The 20,204-nt window shown below is 45.5% G+C and overlaps 1 protein-coding gene across 1 annotated transcript in view; it reads right to left on the bottom strand.

Annotated features, from left to right (window-relative positions):
• Positions 1 to 20,204, bottom strand: part of LRMDA (leucine rich melanocyte differentiation associated) — a 1,143,369-nt gene that overhangs the window by 575,060 nt on the left and 548,105 nt on the right. The window lies entirely within an intron of this gene.

Genomic DNA, 20,204 nt, shown 5'->3' with positions numbered 1-20,204 from the left:
GACTCCAACTCTCAATTTCATCCGGAGTTACCAGAGAGACATTCCTAGTACCGGTTGCTGTCTCTAATTTAATTTCTTTTGTATTAAAAGGGTTATACCTCTGCTGTATTCCCTTTCCAGTCTGTTTGTTTGGCAATTCCAAGAATGCAACTTCAGACTCGCACTCACTGGACTGATCATCTATGATGATTGGTTCCTGTCTCGGGGTTGCTATGACTGGGGTCATGACTGGAGTAATCGGATTTCCCTGACCATTTCCGTATAACGGGACCACCGGTCCAATAGTTACTGGAATAGTCAATGCCTCAGGACTGGTATTTATCTGAGAAATTTTCTGAATTATTTCTGTTCTTTGTCTAGCTAGAGCCTCTTGCTCCTTTTCCACTAGTACCCTTCTTAGAGTTGTGTCATGTAATATCTGTGGGGTCAATGGAGGAGTAAAACTCGGGGCAGTAGGATGCGTTTCACTTGGTCCTCCCCCATAATTTGGTTTCGGGAATAAAGTTCCAGTATTAAAGGACCTGCGCTCTTCCCCATATGGAGGTTGAACAAAAGGCAGTCCCGAATTCGAAGGTTTCTCTTCGCTTTCATACAAGGGTCTGGGGAAAAAAGTTTTCGTGCGTGGATATTTTTCTTCCTGACTTGCGGGCACTTTGGGATATATATCCCTTGTTTCCGCCAGTTCGGGTTTCTCAGGATAGGGTAATACTTGACCACCCCCTCCCAGTCCCAGGGACCTGTCTTCTTCCTTTAGGAAGTGGCGTCGGGGAACATCTCCTACACTGGAAGGTCGGGTTCCCTCATTGTAAGGTGGCGGACTTCTGGTACAGATGTCATCTATTAATTCATCATCTGAGTCCCCCAGGGCCCCCCAATGCTTACATTTTTCAGTACTTTTCTCACCCGCTCCAACGTTATGACATGCCGGCATCATGGGAAACAGACCTTCAACAATCATGCTCTGTCTCCACTGTTTCATCCTTTTATCCCTGGACTCCTGTTTCTGCCTGGGGTACCACTTGGTCAAACCCTTGTCCATTCGGGGTCTTTCTCTTTCAAAAGCCTCAATCTCCCATTCCTCTAATGCCTCATACTGCGTTAGTCTCGGTCTGGGATGCAGTTCATTCATTCGGGTTCTTAAATTAAATAAGATCCTACCATTGAAAGTACCATCTAACGGAAAGGCCAATACTCCGTCATCTTTTGTGTACTTCACCCAATTCTCCAGCCACACACAGGTATTGTACCCTCGGTCAAACATCATGAATGAGGCGGGAGTATTGGGTGCTGGGACAAGAACACCTTCCCTAGATTTAATCGGTTTGTCCGTTTTAAAATAATTTTTCACCTTATTTACAAGGGACATTTTTCTCTTGGTTCCGTACATAATATCGTATCTGTTAGCCTTCCACTGATCCCTTTCAAACCCTAGATGCCTTGGATCAGGTCGAGTCTCTGTAGTCCGCGAGTGCCACATACGACTTCTGCGCTAACTTTGTTTACAAACTACCTCCAATCAGAATGCGCTTCAGAAAATTCGTGCAACCAATGGGTGCGCGACACAAAATAAGCTCCGCCAATGGGTGCGCGGCCCCTTCGTGAGATAGTTCCCACGCTCCGGCGCTCACCCCTCCTTTACAATTTCAGCTCCGCTACCCGCCCGCTGCGTCTACCAATCCCAGCGCGGCACAGAGTGACGTCAGAGGCGCTTCGCGACTGACTCCCTCCCTTCACAAGGTAACGGAAACCTTCTTTCTTTTAAAGTGCTCAGTGCTTGGTTAATTTACAACAAATACACATTCGCCACAGTGCTCAAGTGTCTAGACAGAGAAAGAATTCTATTGCTGCAAGTAAACTACTTCCATTTACTTTTCACTCGCTGCGGGCAGATCTCTTCCGCCTACCCTTCACTCTAGCATCGATGAACCTGTTATTCCCCTAAACTCATCCACTTCTTTCCGGGATATGTTCCGAGTTTAAGGTTTCTCAGCGGACCCCTCTGCTTTCACGCTAGCTCCGAGGAACCTGCTACTCTTCCGATGTGACCCTTACTAGGTTACGCCACTATGGGAATTTTGCCAATGAACCCCGTTACTGTCATTTATTCACACATGTATTCAGAAAACCCTAGTTAGTGCTTCCCGGTTATCCTAACCTGCACCTAACTTTCCTCGAACCTGTGACCTCAGGACAATGGATTCTATTCACCACTTGCCCTTTCAATTCCCCGGGGAGTTCGGACAACACTTAACTAAACGATTGACAATTGCATGGATTAGTACATATAACAATATAAGAACAAGAAAAATAACAATACAGCAATTCATGAATTTCAGCAGCGTATTCACAAGAGAGTGATCAGTTCCCTTAGAACAGCCGCTCTTATAGCAGCATTAATATAATAGCAGCTTCCGACTTAACTAGTCCAACTAATCCTGCCTAACCTTTAGCTAGTCCCTAACCATCCTCTAGCTACCAGAAAACTGATAGAGCGCGCGAGGCCACCCGACCAACAGTTTTCGCCGTTTCCGGCTTCAGGGCCCATATACTTTTCAAACCACCATATACATCGATCAGGTGACTTCACGAGCTCTATCAAGTTGGTGTGTGTGTGTTCCCTGCTACCAAATTTCGGTGCACCCGACTTACCATCCACCGATGCGGGTGCCTAATGACCACAATGAATCAGGGAGCTAGCTGTAAAGGAAAGGCAGCAAAATACAAACCCAACCAATAACCTTCAAATACTGTTTAAATGACCACGGACAACTGGAAGTTTTAAAATGTTTATCTAAAGTTCAATATTTTCTTGCATGAGGTACAGTAAAATAAGGCAATCAATAACCAAGATAACGTAAATCACATAGGCAGAAAGAAATAATGACAGAGTAATCATCAAGGTACAAAATAAAATGTAACGAGAAGATACTATATAAGTCAGTATTATCTAGACAGGGATAGACTAAGTGTGTGTGACTATAGAAGAACTTATAATGAATAACACGCTTCACTTAAGGTGAAAGGGCCTTTGAACAACCTAGGCAACGAAGTTCTAGACCATATCAGAAAATGACACACTGCTATGCAAAATATGATTTCTAACAAATGAGAAGACATAGGAATAACTTCGCAAAATTATAAATGACTGTTCAATAGTTGCGGAAAGGCATGGAAATATAACATATGCAATGTTGAACTTTATTTAAGCAAAAGTTAGAAATTCAGAAGGTGCAAGAATTTCAAGAGGTTCAGAGTAATATTTACCTAGAAAAGGTGTGGAAACCAAACCCTGGCCACGGGTCAGTTAAGGACAGGAAACCCTCAAGGAAGGATACCCCTCAAAGGACAGCAGGTGCAGAATGGACACCCAGGACAGGACAGGATACCCTCGAAATAGGAATCAGGACAGGACCCTCAGGACAGGACAGCAAACCCTCAGGACAGGACCCTCTTCAGGACAGGACCCTCTTCAGGACAGGACCGGAACCCACAGTTCGGAAGCAACGCCTGCGCTCCACCCGCTCTGCAGCTATCGATCAAGACCCCGATTGGGTCAGCGAACTCCCAGCTAAGTGCTTTGCCAGCACTTTAAGGTTCAGTAGAACCTTAGCCTATGGTCAAATTCGGACAGAGTGCTCCGCAGCGCTCTGTATCTTCAGTCACCTATTGAGTGCGTTGGGTCAGTGACAGGTCAGCTAAACCAGACAAGTCGGACGGTTCACTAGGTGAACCCAGAGTAGATATACAGTTTGGGGACAGTGTACCACCCCCCAATGTTGCAAAGTGTCAGAATCCCTCAATTTCAATTGGTCCTAAGGTAGGGTTTGGGTAACACACCAATCACAATACGCGAATTGAAGCCTTCATTAACATATTTGGGTACCGCCTAGCAGATTTGGGGTTCCCATGAGCTAACAGTAGCGCAATATAACAATGTATCACATAAGGAGCTACATTCGCTGTTCTCGCAGGGCAGAGGTGACTTTCTCAGGAGCATCTCGCCCATCACTGCCAGCTGGCTATGTTCCATCAGCCAAGGTCCCTCGTGCTGCCGAATGTCGCACAGGCGCAGAAGGGACCTCCAATATGGCTCTCCTCTCACTCAGACCCCCATTTCCCGCGGTACATGAAAAGTAAGCGAAAACAAATTAATACATAATAATGTCATTATGAAAAACACATCACAGGGTTGGTACTTTTAACTCATCATCAAGAAATAAACTTATGCAATTAAATGTTAGCTACATTGAGACGGACACAAGAGCAGTGGCACGAGCTGTACCACATGATAAGCACAGCTATGAATTACGCATGCGCACAACTTTCCCTCCACTTCTGCAGACGCGTCAGGACACGTGAGTGTGGCTGACGCATGCGCAGTAACTAAAATACAAGCGGCGGCCATTTTAGAGGACACAGATTAAATTCATTAGAAATACACATAGGCAAGCGTCTTAAACTTTTACTCAAACTTAATATAAATGTTAGTAAGACGTACATTTATTACCTTGTTATACATAAACGAGGTTCTTGATTTCGGCAAGCCGCAAAATATGCAAAGCTTTGCTTCATCACCGGCACTTCTCACAAACAAGCAGGTAGTCTGTTACAGGGTCCCTCCACTTCTATGTTTCCATTTAAAATCATTGGGTGAAGCCCTTCGAATTTGCATGTGACATCACAGAAAGTGTAATCACGGGACTATTTATCTTCTCCGGCATTGCTGAAGTGCCCCAGTCCTTTCATTTGTATCTTGTACTCCGCATTTGTGATGGAAAAATAAAAATTAAATTTCCCTAATGCCAGGAAATAACGGCAGGATGAGCTACTTTCATGTTGTATAAAGAAGCAACTTGAGACTTTCTCTGGTGGAAGTCTGTGCTACTGAAAGTTACAGTTTTCATATAAATGTCTTTTACTGTGACAGAATAGAAAGTTTGATGATGTGCTTGTTTTGGAACCATTAATGAAGCCAGATGTGAGAATAAGGCAGATGGACAGATTTGGTGCGAGTGTGCTCACACCAGTGTGTGGATTTGTTGCAGCAGTATACCAGTGCAGTTTATTCCTGTCACTGCTTTAAGATGAGAGTTTAGGCTGTTGTATCATCTGGACAGAGAAACAATATCAGCAATTAGGTTTTGCTTCAAGACTAATGGGGAACACCTCAGTTTCTTAGCTAGAAACTGGAAGCTGGCCCCTTGCTCATCCCCAGAGAATTGGTCTTATATACTCTTGGAGTCATTAAGAAGTTCTTGCTTCGCTTGGCTGCGGGATGTTACTAATGAGCTCTTGCTTTGGTGGTGAACTAAGGGGGAAATGCTGTGACAGACCACCTATAGGGAATGTATTATGGGTGCATCCGCAAGAAGGTCTTAAACTAGGGAGGCAGATGTTGTTCATAGGTGCTTTGCAGAGAGCTGCACTGGCTGACGGAAGTCACACATGTGTCTTTCCTTGCAGCTTCTGAAAGAAAGCACTGAGGATACACTGTCATACAGTCGATTTTGGGCACCTTGCTTATTGCAACAGACATAATTTACCTCTCAAGCACCGCTCATGGCACTAGGAGGCTAAAATTTACAGTTACTAGTATTGCATTCAAGTAGCAGTTGGGTGTCACACAAAATGTCATAAGAATGATGTAGAGATGTCACACGTGAACACACAGCAAATACAGAAGTGTCATGCATAGGTAGGTAACGAGCCAGAAAATTAAAATATTCCACCCTCACAAAGCTCTTACGGCACCAAGCAAGTGAAGTAAACTATTCAGATCCTCCTCAGAAGAGCTCTCTTGTCTATTCTATTCAAGCATCTATTTCGTCAACCTTCCATCCACCATTCCAGTTTTACATTCTGTCATGCATTCATTCTGTCATCCATCATTCTTTCACCATTCAGTCCGTCTGTCCATCCATCGTCAGCCTAGATAATCCAAACATATCCATACATCTCCAAACCTATCATTCATCAATTTATACATCAATACCTACACCCTTTCACTTATCTATCCATCCTTTCAATCATCCATCCATCCTTTCGCCCATCCATCCCTTTATTCGTCCACACTTTCACTCCATCATCCATCCTTTCACTCACCCATCCAACTTTCCACCCATCCATCCAAAAGTCCATTCATATACCCTTTCTCCCGTCCAGCCTTCCTTTCACTTACTCATCCAGCCACCCATTCACTCATCCATCTATCCATTCACTCTTTCTTCCATATCTCCAAAATCCCTTTCACTCATCTATCTATACTTTCGCTCATCCACCTTTACATCCATCCTTTCACTCAACCTTCCAAACATCCGTCCTGTCAATCATTCATCTATCCTGCCTTTAACTGATCTATTCACCCTTCACTCAGTCATCCATCCTTTCACTAATCAATCCATCCTTCTACCCATCCATTGACACTTTCACTCATCTTGTAACTCATCAACCCATCCTTTCTCTCATCTCCCACTCATTCATATGTCCTTCCACCCTTTTACTCATTCATCAATTCTTTCATCCATCCACCCTTCCTTTCACTCATCCATTCATTTTTTCACTCATCCATCCTTAAATCTACCCTTTCACTCACCTGTCCATCCATTCACCTTTTCACTCATCCAATCATCAGTCCAGCCACTCAGCCAACATTTCACTCATCCATCAATCCGTGTACTCTGTTCCTCCAGCCACCATTTTACTCTTTTCATACATCCATCCTGCCTCTCACCCATCTGTTATCCACACTTTCACTCAGCCATCGATTCTTTCACACATCCATCATTCCACCCATCCATTCATCCGGCCATCCATTTACCAGTTCACTCATCTTTCTATCTTTCCACTCTCTCATCCGTCATTTCTCTCGTCATCCACTCTATCATCCATTCATCCATCATCCATCCATCCATCCATCCATCCACACATACACACACAAACCCCCCTTTCATGCTAATTATGAGCCTTTGTGTGTAGCAGAGAGAAGAGGCCCATCAGGAACTCCACCCCTGCTGTACTTTCTATAGTGTGTGTGAGGAGGGACACACAGGCAATCTGAAACCTTGGAAGTCATGCATAGAAATGTCTTGTGGGAGATTTGCAGTAGACAACACTTGTACTTTAGCTGGACCAGGCTTCATACCCCCACCAGAAAATACCTGACCAAATATTCAAGCTTTCCATGTGGAATTCACATTTGTTAGCATTCAGATGTAAACATGCATCGTTTTGCAAACAACACACTTGCATTAGAGCTTTGTCATGCTCTTTCTGTGTGGCTGCGAAAACCAATATGTCATCACTGTATGTCATCACTGTAGTTACATTAATTTGCTACAGGCTGTATGATAAGTCGAATGATGTCTTGGAAAAGTTCTGCTGCAGAGGATATACCAAAACTCAATCACTTTTAATGGGACAAACAAATATGCATAGAAAAGGTCATAATGTACCTGGATTTTTCTTCAAATTCAATTGGTGATATCCTTTATTTAAGTTGAGTCTAGAGAAGAACTTCACAACATTCAATTGAGTTATCATATCAGCAATGTGTGGACCGGGATGTTTCTCTCATTCAATTGCCTTGTTGGTGTGACACATATAAATGTGTATCCGCACAGCTCCTTCACTGTCTCTTTTAGGCACTATTACAATGGGAGGACCCCATGATGTCAGACCTGTGGATCATTCAATGCTGTCATGTTTAAGCAACAAATTAACTCTTTTTCAATAGCTTCTTGCAAGTGAAACACAACTCGTCTGTGTCTTTGAGCAAAAGGACAAGCATACTAATTTATGTGAAACTTTAATTGTTTTGAGTTTTCCTAACTCATGACATAATGAAGGAAATTGACTTACAATTTCACGATGACCATTCATATTGTAGTTCTCTCATAATAGTCCCATATTAGCAGCAGTGTTGAAACTCAGCAAACAGGTGAAGTTGTTCCTTGAAGTATATTAATAGGTGCTTGTAACACAGTTTTCTTATGTTTAATCATGGAACCTTTATTTTTAAGGGATTTTTAGACAGTTCATGTGCATATTTTAGTCTTTGACTTCGTAAGTTGTGGTAATGTAGATAATTCTGGATACTTCTCCTCAGGTATGATAATTATCAAAGCACCACTATCAATTATTTATGAATGGTATTGAACAACCGTTTACCTTTAGAGTGATCTTCGGTCAATGATTGAATGTTTTTGGTGCTTTTTCATGTCGATTTTCCCTCACATTCAACTAGTCCCAGATGCGAATGCCTTTTTGAAGTAAAAAAAGTTGACATGAAATGGTTCGCTTTACACAGCCGATTCATATCTGTCCAATGGCGGGACATTTACCTTCGTATGGAAATGACAGTCCATATCAGTGACATGTTTTATTGTTCTGTGGAGACATCACCATGTGTTCCTCGGCATGGTACCTTCGCTTACTTTTCATGCTCATGACTGACACTTTGGCTGCCTCCATGTCAGTTGCTTGACGATCAGCACACTGTTCAGCGTGGAGAGCCTTGAGGATTTGTTCTAGACTCAGTGTTCCTTTCAGCATTCATCGTCAAAAGGAATCTGACACACATCCATCGATAGCTCTGAGGCAGATAGCTTCCTCATTATTAAATGAATTGCATTTGCAGTGCTTCACCAGAACATTCAGTCTCTCAACAAACTCATTGATGGTGATGGAGCAAGGATTCACATATTCCGAAACTTGCTTGTATTCAGCTCTAAATAACTTGTAATATATTAACCAACATGTTTTGTTTACTAATATTTACATTTCATGACATTTCTAGCATCTAGGGGAAGCTTGACTATGTGCTTTTACTAACAGTAACTCTAATGCATTAAAATGGCCGCCGAAAACGCGGGAAACCTTCTGCGCATGCGTCTGCCACACTCATGTGGTGTGACGTACCTCTCTGCTAGGTGGGAAAACTTTGCTTCTGCCCGCTAATGCCAGAAATGGCTGCTTTAAATTTCACATGCTAATGCTTATGCAGCAGCTTGTACTAAACTTGCTTGTTCTGCTTAATCATTAACGCTCAAGCTAAAATAAAGTAATGGGGATAGAGTAGAGATAAGTGGTATACAGTGCATTCATTTATTTCTGTATTCTGGTATGCTTCTTTTTTACTTTCCTACTAGCTCGTACTTTCGGCCTGACCCCTTATACATCTTCCATCTTAGATGACTCTGCACATGTGCACCCTGACTCTGAATTTGCTGAAGCACTGGCATTGAACCCCTGCCAGCCCACTTCTTGCCCACGATGGGCCTGGGAACCTGCTCATTTGACCTCTAGAAAGGAAGCTACCAAATACAATGTATTCAAAATGTGTACATATATTGTTGAGTGGAATAAGGGTCTTGAGTCCTAAAATGTCCATGGACTCGACAATTCTCGCTCCGGTGCCTACTCGATTCATGGGTTCACACTCTGCGACTCTGGGCAATAGCTTGCTTAATCTCCACAACGGCCCCTCGCGGCGGGATGCCTGGCTTTCACCTTGTGGATACCCTGCTGGGGTTATCTCACAGGGGAATACCAGGACGGGTTCCCTAAGCAAGCGCTTAGAAACCGCTTGGTGATTTGCGCTATATAAATTCCTGTACATACATTTACATAAAATAATGGGAAAAGTAAATTGTGGGTGGGGATTCAATCAATATGAATCAAATTGAAATTACATCATCTGAGTAAGGTGTGATGACCTCTCCTCGTCTATCCAACCAATCCCTGAAGGGGAACACATAGATATGCAACATTTAGGGGTGGTACATTGCCCTCCAAATAGTATAACTAAGGTAGGCTCAGATAGAGAAATTGTCCGACTTGTCCGAATAGCTGACCTGTCACTCACCCAACGCACTCAACAGGTGATCGAGAGCAGAGGTGCTGGCGGAGCACTTTGTCAGAAGAATCGATTACCCAATCGGGGTATTAATTGACTTTTCTAGAGAGAGGGGTGTGACGCTGGCGTTGCACTTAGCTGAGGTCACCTGTCCTGATCTGCACCTGTTTTTTCCCGTGGGCACCTGATTAGTAGGGAGCCTTTTCCTGGTCCGTCATTGCACCATTCTAGGTAAATATAATCAATGTGATATGTCCTTGTGCTATTTCCCTTTCTCATCCTTCCCAGGTACCAATGTCTAAAGGTGTTACTGTGATTTCTTACAAACTTTATGTCCTGCTGGTTATATTTTGCTTGTAAAATGTATGGTCATGAGATTGTGGCCCTTTTCATTTGACTCAGAAAATCTTTCATAGATAAAGGTTTTAAAACTTTCCCTGAGTCTGTGGTTATTATAAGAAAAGTAAATGTGTTTAGAATATTACCTGTTTATGCTAACTCTCTGATCCACAGGACTTCTTGTAAGGTGACAAGGATTGGTAGGTCATGGTCTACAGGTATAAGTCCTAAATCGGACCTCTGGGCAAACTGATAGAGTGATTAAATTAGTAAATTGGTTAGGCAGGACTACTAGTTCAATGTCTGAATGTTGTATGGGCCCAAGGTGAGTATGGTAAAACTGAGCTAGTTGGTCCCTGCGCGCTCTATCAATGGCTTCACCTGGTCTCTGGCGTTCCTGGTTGAATATGCATCTTTCACAATCCACATATGGTACTTGATTAAATTTGACATTCAAGGGTGTTTTGATTTGCACCTAAATCACTTCCCCTTCTTGTGGTATCTTCTTCATGGATTGTTTCACTCCTTCGCAAAACCAAAAGGGGATGATGGACGGAGTGTTGAACATTGCAAGAACTCACCCCAAGTCAACTGATCCGGGTTTAATCCATCATCATTCTTAAGCTCCCTCCGCCACCCCAGTTCAGACAGGGCCATGTGCAAATCAGTCTGACCCTGTGCCTCATGGGAACAGTCCAGCCCGAACTGCCAAGCCATGTCTTCCCTGGAAGGGAAACAAGCATCCTCAGACCGGTTTCTTTCACTCCTTCACCAGCCATATTCTTAAATACTTTATGATCTCTATTTCATCTTTTTCATCTCTTGCATCCATGAAATCTTCAAAAGTCTCTATCCATGCAGTCCATCTATTGCCAATATTGTTTTTTTTGGCAGTATCAAATACAGAGGGCGGTTTTAAGACTACAGCAGCCTTATGTATATACATTGGTGGAGAGTAGTAATCTCACAGATGCTTTCTGTGGAACTTGATGAGACAGAGCTTCTCTAAAGCATGGTGATGTGCTGGCTTTAGGGCAAGCCTTAATGATTTTTGGAGCATGGATCTCACCCTGGCTCCCCATAGAAGCTTTTTATCTTACGGCTGTCTAAGGAGTTGATCTGGGACCCTATGTGGCAGATTTGGTGGTGGGCAGCGTAGCTGTGAAACACAGCCCCTTTGACCCTCATTCTGTAGCCACTCCACAGCACATTGTAGACCGATATTCAGTGAATGGTTTCTGTAAGTAGATAAATATTTGTGTACTATAAGTCTATCAAAGCAAAAAACGTTGATTGGCATTGCGTTTAAATATTTCCCAACAAACACCTGTTTAATCTCTGCTTCATAGCACATGAAATTACAATTCAATTTGTACTGAAATTTGCTGTGTGCCTCTTTTGTAACCTTTAGCATTCTTACTCCGTATAGCGTATGGTTTTAATTGCATAATGGTGCAGTACCTTCTATTTGCAGTGGTTTCATTCAGTTCCTGGTCCGACCCATAGACGTTCAATGTTGCTTTCTTTATCTTTAAGCGTTTTATGCAGGCTAGTGTTGCGATGAGACTCCACATAATCCTGCACTTCGACTGCGGCACACATGGCACAGTTTGCTGGACTACAGCAAACTCTCTGGAAGAGTGCTTTACAGTGTACGGGCTTCGTATCTACTATCTCGCTGCCAGTTGTAGCGCCTTGCCAGTCCAAGTACTTGTCAATAACTAAGCCACACAAGGAGAGTAATTTTACACTTCTTTATTCCGCTGCGTGTAAGTTAGACCTCACCATTCTGAGCCTGCCTTAACTCATTGTCCCGACACTTACGTCACGGCCTATGGTGATCTGTGGTAATCAAAAGAGTTCCAGTGTTCTTTTATTTACAAGAAACTACAGTAGTGAGTTGCGTTCTACTGTTGGAGACAATGGGGCTTCTGACCCTGTCACTATTACTGGGATAAGACTCCTTACAGTCTGATGGCGATGTGGAGGTGGGACCAGGACTTTTTCCCTTTTTGGGTAATGGACTAGGAGCTTTCTGAATTGGCTTGTCCTGGTGTGGAGGGTGCAGACACCTCCTGGGTATATATATATAATGGGTAGGAGCTACAATGCGCAGGGGCACCAGCCACAGACTCACAGATGCCACTTTGCAAATGCACCAGCAAGCACAGTTGGAGCCAGATGGAGCCTACACAAATGTAGAAGAAGCTCACAACTGGCATGACCACCTGTCAATGTAAAGAAAGAATAATACCAAGGGAAACTTCAGGCTACAACTCTCAGGAGGCGAGGAGTTAATCATGAACAGACAAGAAGCACATTGCAGCACTCTATGAAACATTGTCTGTGGGACACTAGAGTAATCTTGCCTACTTTTTTAATTTCAGAACTTGGGTAAAAGTCTTTGAAATTTCTATTCTGATATCTAGGTTTCTATTACATTTGTTTTATCCCATTTTCAGCACAATCTGTATTGATTTCCTTCTTCTTACAGTAGTCAATGCTCTCCGGTCCTTCAAGAGGTAGGTATCTCTCAGGTTATGCCATTTCAGCGCAGGAGCTACATGGCATCATTGGCTGGTAAACAGAGAGGGGTTGCTCAGAGGGCAGTGATCAACAGACACAGTGTCCACATTCTACGGAGGTGCACACCAAAACTGTGCAGTAGCAGCCGGCATGACTTGCAGGTGGCTGGCGGGGCAGGGGTTGTGCAATGGAAATATATATATATATATATTTACAGCTCGTTTCCTCCAATTCTCAAAGAGAAAATACCGCACTCAAGACAGATACCGGAAAATATCCAAAGGTGTTTAAAACACCCTTGGATATTTTCCGGTATCTGTCTGTTGCTGAGAGCGTGTGAGCATTTTGGAATCTTTGGACGAATATATATATTATAATCGCGCTCGTGTATTCGAGAAAAGACAAGCCACTCCGGTTGTGGGGGTGAAAATATACGGGTTTATTGGCAAACAAAAAGACGCGTTTCGACCTCTCTTGTGGTGTTGGTCATATATATATATATATATTCCAACACAGTTGCCTGTAAAACAGAAGGCAGCCTCCCACGGAGATAAACTCTTCGTGGGACAGGAAGCCAGCAGCCTGGAAGAACAGCCAGGCTCCCGTGACCAATCACAACGCTGCAATGCAGCGTTGTGATTGGTTTTGAGAATCCTGGTTCGACGCTCAACCAGGGAATGGGGGTCTGGGCATGTTCTCCATGCAGGCTGTAATGCAGCCTGCATTGAGAACAGGGAAAATGTGCATGGCTGGTTTGGGCAGCCCGAGAGGAACAACAAAAAAGTCATTGCACACTTAGGAGTGGGCAAACCACTCCTCCCCTGCCCTGCTCCGAGTGCAGAGCAGCCCCTCCACCCACACCCCACTTGCAAAGGAAACATAAAATGATAATAACTCAAAGTTAGCATTTTTTATTTCCTTTACTGTCCACTGCTCAAAAGTAGAGGGGCGATGCTCCTCCGCCATAGCGGAGGAGCCGCCACTGATAACTGGGAGTGATAGGAACAATGGTTCCTTAGCTTATTGGCTGGCGCACATTTCATTCTCACACATTCGTCTTCTTCATCACGGTCAGAAATGCTTTGCGAGCATTGGGCACTGCGAGCACAGACATGCTAGAGCACCCAACAGCAAGGAAAGTGCGCTAAGCTGACTACGTGATTCCTGCCGTTCCTCAGCTTACCACAAGTAAACAACTGTGAGCCGTTGGGTGACAGACACTAGTTGATGTTGGTGGTCCACAAGAATTTTTGAGACTTCGAAAGAAGGAAGTACAATGTAATCATGGTTTCGTGGCTTTTAGAGCCTGCATCTGGAAGCGCTTGCGGACTGGAACGAGGTGATAACTGTACCAAAGTAGCAGAGCAGAGCTCATATTTAAGAGCTTTCTGGAAGCTCTTGAGATTAGAGAGTAGACGCAGAAAACCAGAAAAAAACATGAAGCCGTGAGCTGAAAAACCTTTGAAATGCCACTGCTAAGAGAGTTTGTGAATGCATGTATGCATCTTTTTCATGAAATCATTTCATGAAATCATCCAAGACAGAGAGGGAGGGATCATAATGACAATATTTTTAAGTGCAAAAGATCACTGTATGTTAGGGAGAAAATGATTTGCAACTTGAAAATAAAGTTTATAACATAATACCTGTGGGTGAGAGCAGATGGAATCAACCAGAGTGATCAGTTTAAGACCAGGGGGCGTATTACAGATGACTGCCCTGGCGCTATTTGTCGCTGTGCGCCAGAGTATGCGCCCAATGGTATTACAGAGGATCGGTCTGTAAGGCGTCGTGATGTTGGCGCAGACTTTGAACTCTGTGTTTAGGTGCGTTTGGCAGTTCGGGCTGGACTGTTCCCATGAGGCACAGGGTCAGACTGATTTGCATATAGCCATGTCTGAACTGGGGTGGCAGAGTAGGCTAAAGAACGGTGATGGATCAAACCCAGATCTTTTGACTGGGTGTGAGTGTTTGATTGTTTCAGATGCTCCGTCCATCACCACCCCCTTTTGTACCGCGTTGGCCGCCATAAGTGTGGCAGGGTATGCTCAGACGTGAGTCCCTTGCTCACTTTGCCACTGGATTCAAGCAAGCCGGGCTGAAGACGGCTGTAATGCCAGAATGAATGAATGAATGAATGAATGAATGAATGAATGAATAAAATATTTAATAGAGCGCACTGCGGCCAAGCGGCTTCCTGGCGCTGGGGACCTGATTAGAACTCAGCCGAGGAGACCCCGGAAGACTAGGAAGGAAAAGCCTTGAGGAAAAGGAAAGTTTTAAGGGCTTTGCGGAAATGGGCGTAGATGGGGATAGAACGGATGGAGAGAGGAAGGCTGTTCCAGAACTGGGGGGCCAGGACTGAGAACCGGGTGCCCCCCGTTCTGGATTTACGGAAGCGAGGGATATGAAGGAGAGAAAGAGAGGAGGAACGGAGAATGCGACTAGAGGCATGAGAGGAGACAAGGGAAGTGATGAACAGGGGAGCACAGCGGGAGTGGGCCCGAAAAGCTAAGCAGGCCAATTTGAAGAAGGATCTGAAACGGACAGGAAGCCAATGAAGGGACTTGAGAACCGGGGTGATGTGAGAAGATTTAGGAAGGGAAAGGATAAGGCGAGCAGCTTGGTTTTGAATGGCCTGTAAACGGCGAGATTCGTAGGCAGGTATGCCCACGTACAGGCCATTGCCATAGTCAAGGCGGGAGGTAACAAGGGCCATGACTATGGTTTTGAGTGCATCAGTGGAAAAGAACCGTGAGATTTTCCGAATTAAACGAAGGGACAGAAAACAGGAGGACACGACGGAGCTGATCTGACTGTGCATAGATAAGTCATGACTGACTTTGATACCAAGGGTGCGAACAGAGGAAGCGGGCACAGGGGGGGGACCAAAAGAAAGGGGCCAATGTGCAGGAGACCAAGGGTTAGAGGGACCACCAGTGAGGACAAGTTCCGTCTTGTCTGGATTGAGCTTCAAGTGATTAGCGCTCATCCAGTCAGAAATAAAAACTAAGGTGGAACAAAACTTAGGGAGAGAATCAGGGGTAGAAGAAAGATCGACAACGAGCTGGAGGTCATCTGCGTAATTGTACACAGAGACCCCCCGCTCAAGGAGAGAAGTGATGAGAGAATGAATATAAAGATTGAAAAGAAGAGGGGATAGAGAGGAACCTTGGGGAACACCACAATTGACTGGGCGGGGAGGGGCAGAGAAACCGGGGAGATGAACTGCCTGGGACCTATCCCGAAGGAAGGATGCAAGCCAGGAGAAGGCCGCGCCCCGAATGCCCGCTGCGCTGACACGGTCGAGAAGAATGGAGTGGTCAACCGTGTCAAACGCAGCGGACAGATCGAGAAGGACCAGGGCTTGGGGGAGGTTAGAATCGGCCTTTCCCTTCAGCTCGTCTAAGACTGCAAGGACCACCATCTCCGTGGAGTGGCCCGGACGGAATCCCGCCTGATGGGATGCAAGGAGGCCGTTCTCCTCTATGTAAGTGGAGAGGCAGGAGGTGACATGGGCTTCAAGGATCTTGCCGAGATAGGGAAGAAGAGAGATAGGTCGGAAATTAGAAGGAAGGGAGGGATCCAGACCGTTTTTTTTTAGGATGGGGAGGACTATAGCGGATGTAAAGAGAGAAGGGACAGAACCAAGAGCCAAGGAGGAGTTGAGAAGAGCAAGAGGGGGGCAGGACAGTTGGGGAAAAGAGTTTTAAGAATAAGTGCCGGCGCGCAGTGCGCGGGAGAGCCAGACTTGACCTTGACCAAACGTTTTAGAAATAGATCGGTGGAAATGGGGGGGAAAAGAGCCAAAGAGGGAGAGAGGGAGGGACGAATGGGGCAGGGTTGAGGGATGGTAGGGATGTTAGCCTTAATCTTCACGATCTTGTCGATAAAAAAGTCATTAAGTGAAGAACAGAGGGACTGTGAGGGGACCAAGCTGGGAGTGGAGCGGTCAGAGGAGGCAAGATTGTGGACCAGAGAAAAGATTTCACGAGGTTTGTTGGCCGAGAGAGCTACTCTCTCAGTGAAATATGCGGTTTTAGCCACTAGGATCGCTTTTTTGTATTGAGTGAGGAGTAATTTGTATATGGCGCGCAGAGAGGGACAGTAGTTCCGTCTCCAATGGCGTTCCGACCGTCTGAGGTCGAGTTTGAGTGTTTTGAGCTCTGGGGAAAACCATTTGTGCGCGTCATAGGGGCGGACCGCCTTGATCTTTCTGAGCGGGGCGACTAGATCCCACGAGGAAGAAAGCCATGTGCCAATGGCGTTGACCTGGGATTCAAGAGGAAGATTAGTGAGGAGAGGAGCAGACGAAGCCAAAGTGAGCGAGAGGGAGTCAAGGTCAGTCCTGCTCCAATTGCGGGCTAGAATATTTTTCGGAAGGGGGGGCTTGTCGATCGCTCCCAGGTGGATAGAGAAAGAAATAATAAAATGATCCGACCAAACACATGGGGATATGAAAGGAGGCGAGACGATAGGACGAGAGGACCAGATTTGGTCCAAGATGTGACCCTGGGCGTGAGTGGGGACAGAAACATAGGGTGTGAGGTTTAAACATTGGAGAGTGGCAGAGAAATCTTTCGCGGGAAGGTCTTCCCTGGGGTCGCCCGGCCAGTAATTAAAATCGCCGAGCAGAAGGACGGAGGAATTGTTGACCACAAGAGTGGCCAAAAGGTCCTGAAGGAGGCTACGAAGGAAGGCATGGATTGAGGGGGACGATATACAAGGACGACAGTGAGGGGGGCAGAAAGGTTGAGAGAACGGGCCACCAGGTAGTCCACGTTAGGTATGGGGGGTGATTAAGAAGTTGAAATTTGAGGGTTGACCGAATGATCATCGCCACACCTCCCCCCACCTTGCCGTCCGGACGATCAGCTCGGAGGGCATAATAGGTATCGGGGAGAATGGCTAAAAGGTCGGGGAGGGAATCGGCGGTGAACCAAGTTTCGGTCAAGAAAAGGAAATCAGGGGAATCAGTGGTCAAAAGGTTAAAGAGTGCCGTCTGATGTTTGACAGCAGAGCGGGTGTTAAGCAGATAAGCGGAAGCTACCGTAGGGACAGGGGCGAGAGAGGGGCAGGGGACAAGAAGGGGGTCGGCAAAGGGAGGAATGGGACTGGGGGAGACCGGGGTCGGGTCGGAAGGGGAAGAAACAAGAATACCAAATGTATCAAGATGTCGCAAAAGTGAGGGTGAAGGTGAGGAGACAGCAGTAATAGCTATGAGTTGAGCTGAGGTGTACACCAAAGAAGGGGTAGAGTGCTTGGCCCCTGGTCCCGGCCCGTCGCGGACAGGCGCAGACGGGCTTAACTTAGGCGCAACTTCGGCGCGCCTTTGTCGCGCCCGCTGCGCGGCCGGGATTGAGTGACCATTAAGTAGGGACACATGGGGAGGAGAAACAGGGGGCGTGGCAAGGGTCCAAAGAACTGCAGCGCCGAGCCCAGACCCGCCCAAGATGGTGGAGCCGCCCGTCCCACTCCAAGAGTCAGGCAAGGAGGGGGCGATCAGAGGAGGCGGTCTGGGTTGCGTGCAGGACAGGGGGCAGCCAGAAAGGATGAGAGCGCTAGGTCCGAAGCGCTAGAAGAGCTGTGCAGGTAGGCGCCTTTAAAACTTTTCTAATCAAGTCTCTAAAATCAACGTTGCTCCCGGAGACGCCTCGGGAGATCTGGGCTGGAAACAGGTTAGGCGCGCAAGCAGCTGACCGCCTAAAGTACTTTGTCGAGGGGGGAAGGTCCAAAGAACTGCAGCGCCGAGCCCAGACCCGCCCAAGAGGGTGGAGCCGCCCGTCCCACTCCAAGAGTCAGGCAAGGAGGGGGCGATCAGCGGAGGCGGTCTGGGTCGCGTGCAGGACAGGGGGCAGCCAGGAAGGATGAGAGCGCTAGGTCCGAAGCGCTAGAAGAGCTGTGCAGGTAGGCGCCTTTAAAACTTTTCTAATCAAGTCTCTAAAATCAACGTTGCTCCCGGAGACGCCTCGGGAGATCTGGGCTGGAAACAGGTTAGGCGCGCAAGCAGCTGACCGCCTAAAGTACTTTGTCGAGGGGAGAGGGTCCAAAGAACTGCAGCGCCGAGCCCAGACCCGCCCAAGATGGTGGCTTGTTTCCGGTCCAGGGAAGGCATGGCTTGGCAGTTCGGGCAGGACTGGTCCCATGAGGCACAGGGTCAGACTGATTTGCATATAGCCATGTCTGAACTGGGGTGGCAGAGTGGGCTAAAAAACGGTGATGGATCAAACCCAGATCTTTTGACTGGGTGTGAGTGTTTGATTGGTTCAGATGCTCCGTCCATCACCACCCCCTTTTGTACCGCTTTAGGTGTGTTTGCGTCTGTGCACATATTGCATTAGAGGACAGACGCAAACCCACATAACCACAAACGTACTCTGGCGCAAAGCGACAATTCGCGCTGGCGCAGTCATCTGCAATATGGCCCAAGGAGGGCAAATGAAAATTAACAAGTCATGAATTAGAAAAACTGTAAAATAAGTTTTAGTGGTTTGTTCAAAATATATAGAATCAAAAGCTGGGAACTCTTACCTAAGGTTTTAATGAGCTTAGAGAAGTCCTCAAGCAGGCTGTTTCTCTGTGATGTCATGAAATACTACTGTGGTATTTTATTCAACATCTATCTATAGATATATCTGTCTATCATTCATTCATGCATCAGGCTTACTATAGTATATATATTCTTTGGAATGTATTCAGATGGACAAAAAAAGCAAAACAAATGTGAGCAAGTCAGCTTAATGAAGAGGCTATGCCTATGAGTTGTGCAGATTTACGCATTTTTGGGGATTTAATCCTTTCGCTGCTAGGCCTCCCCAACCCCCCCTCCGCTAAGCCTTTTTCTGGCTATTTGGGGTAGTACGCGCTTAGGCCCCAGTAACTTTTTGACCACTTAAGGTATCCATTCCAAATTTGCGTCCTTTCCTTCCAACATCATAGGGATTTTAAAGGTACCCAGTGTTTGTTGATTCCCTTGGAGGGGACCCCGAAATTAGCCAAAATACAACCGTTTTTGTTTTGGGGGGATAAATTGGAAAAAAGTGCTCAAGATGAAAGCGTCTGTTTTTTTCACCAGCAAATGGTATCAACAAAGGTTTTGTGGTGCTGAAGTCATCATCTTTCAGGGACAGACTGACTTTTGTCAGATAACCAAAATGTTTTACACAGTTTTGGCATTTTATTGGGACATAGCCTATTTTTGCTATTTTTTGTGCTTTCAACCTCCTTCCAGTTAATGGTAGAAATGGGTATGAAAGCAATAATGGATCCTGTAAAGCTATACATTTCATAAAAGTAGATCAAATTCTTGAATTCAGCAAGGGGTCATTTGTGTAGATCTGTCAAGGTTTTTTTATAGAAACTAACAGCTGAAAATAAGAAAAATGGAAAGTGAGTTGAAAAAAACAGCCATGTGTGCCAACGTATTCACCTGTAACTTCTTCTAAGTATGGCAGATATTTTAAAGCAATATACTGTTACTTCCACT

Source organism: Lissotriton helveticus, chromosome 5_1 (assembly GCF_964261635.1).
Source record: "Lissotriton helveticus chromosome 5_1, aLisHel1.1, whole genome shotgun sequence".
In the NCBI taxonomy this organism is placed as follows: Eukaryota; Metazoa; Chordata; class Amphibia; order Caudata; family Salamandridae; genus Lissotriton; species Lissotriton helveticus.
Note: the sequence above shows the minus strand (reverse complement) of the source record. Positions and strands in the feature narration are given on the sequence as shown.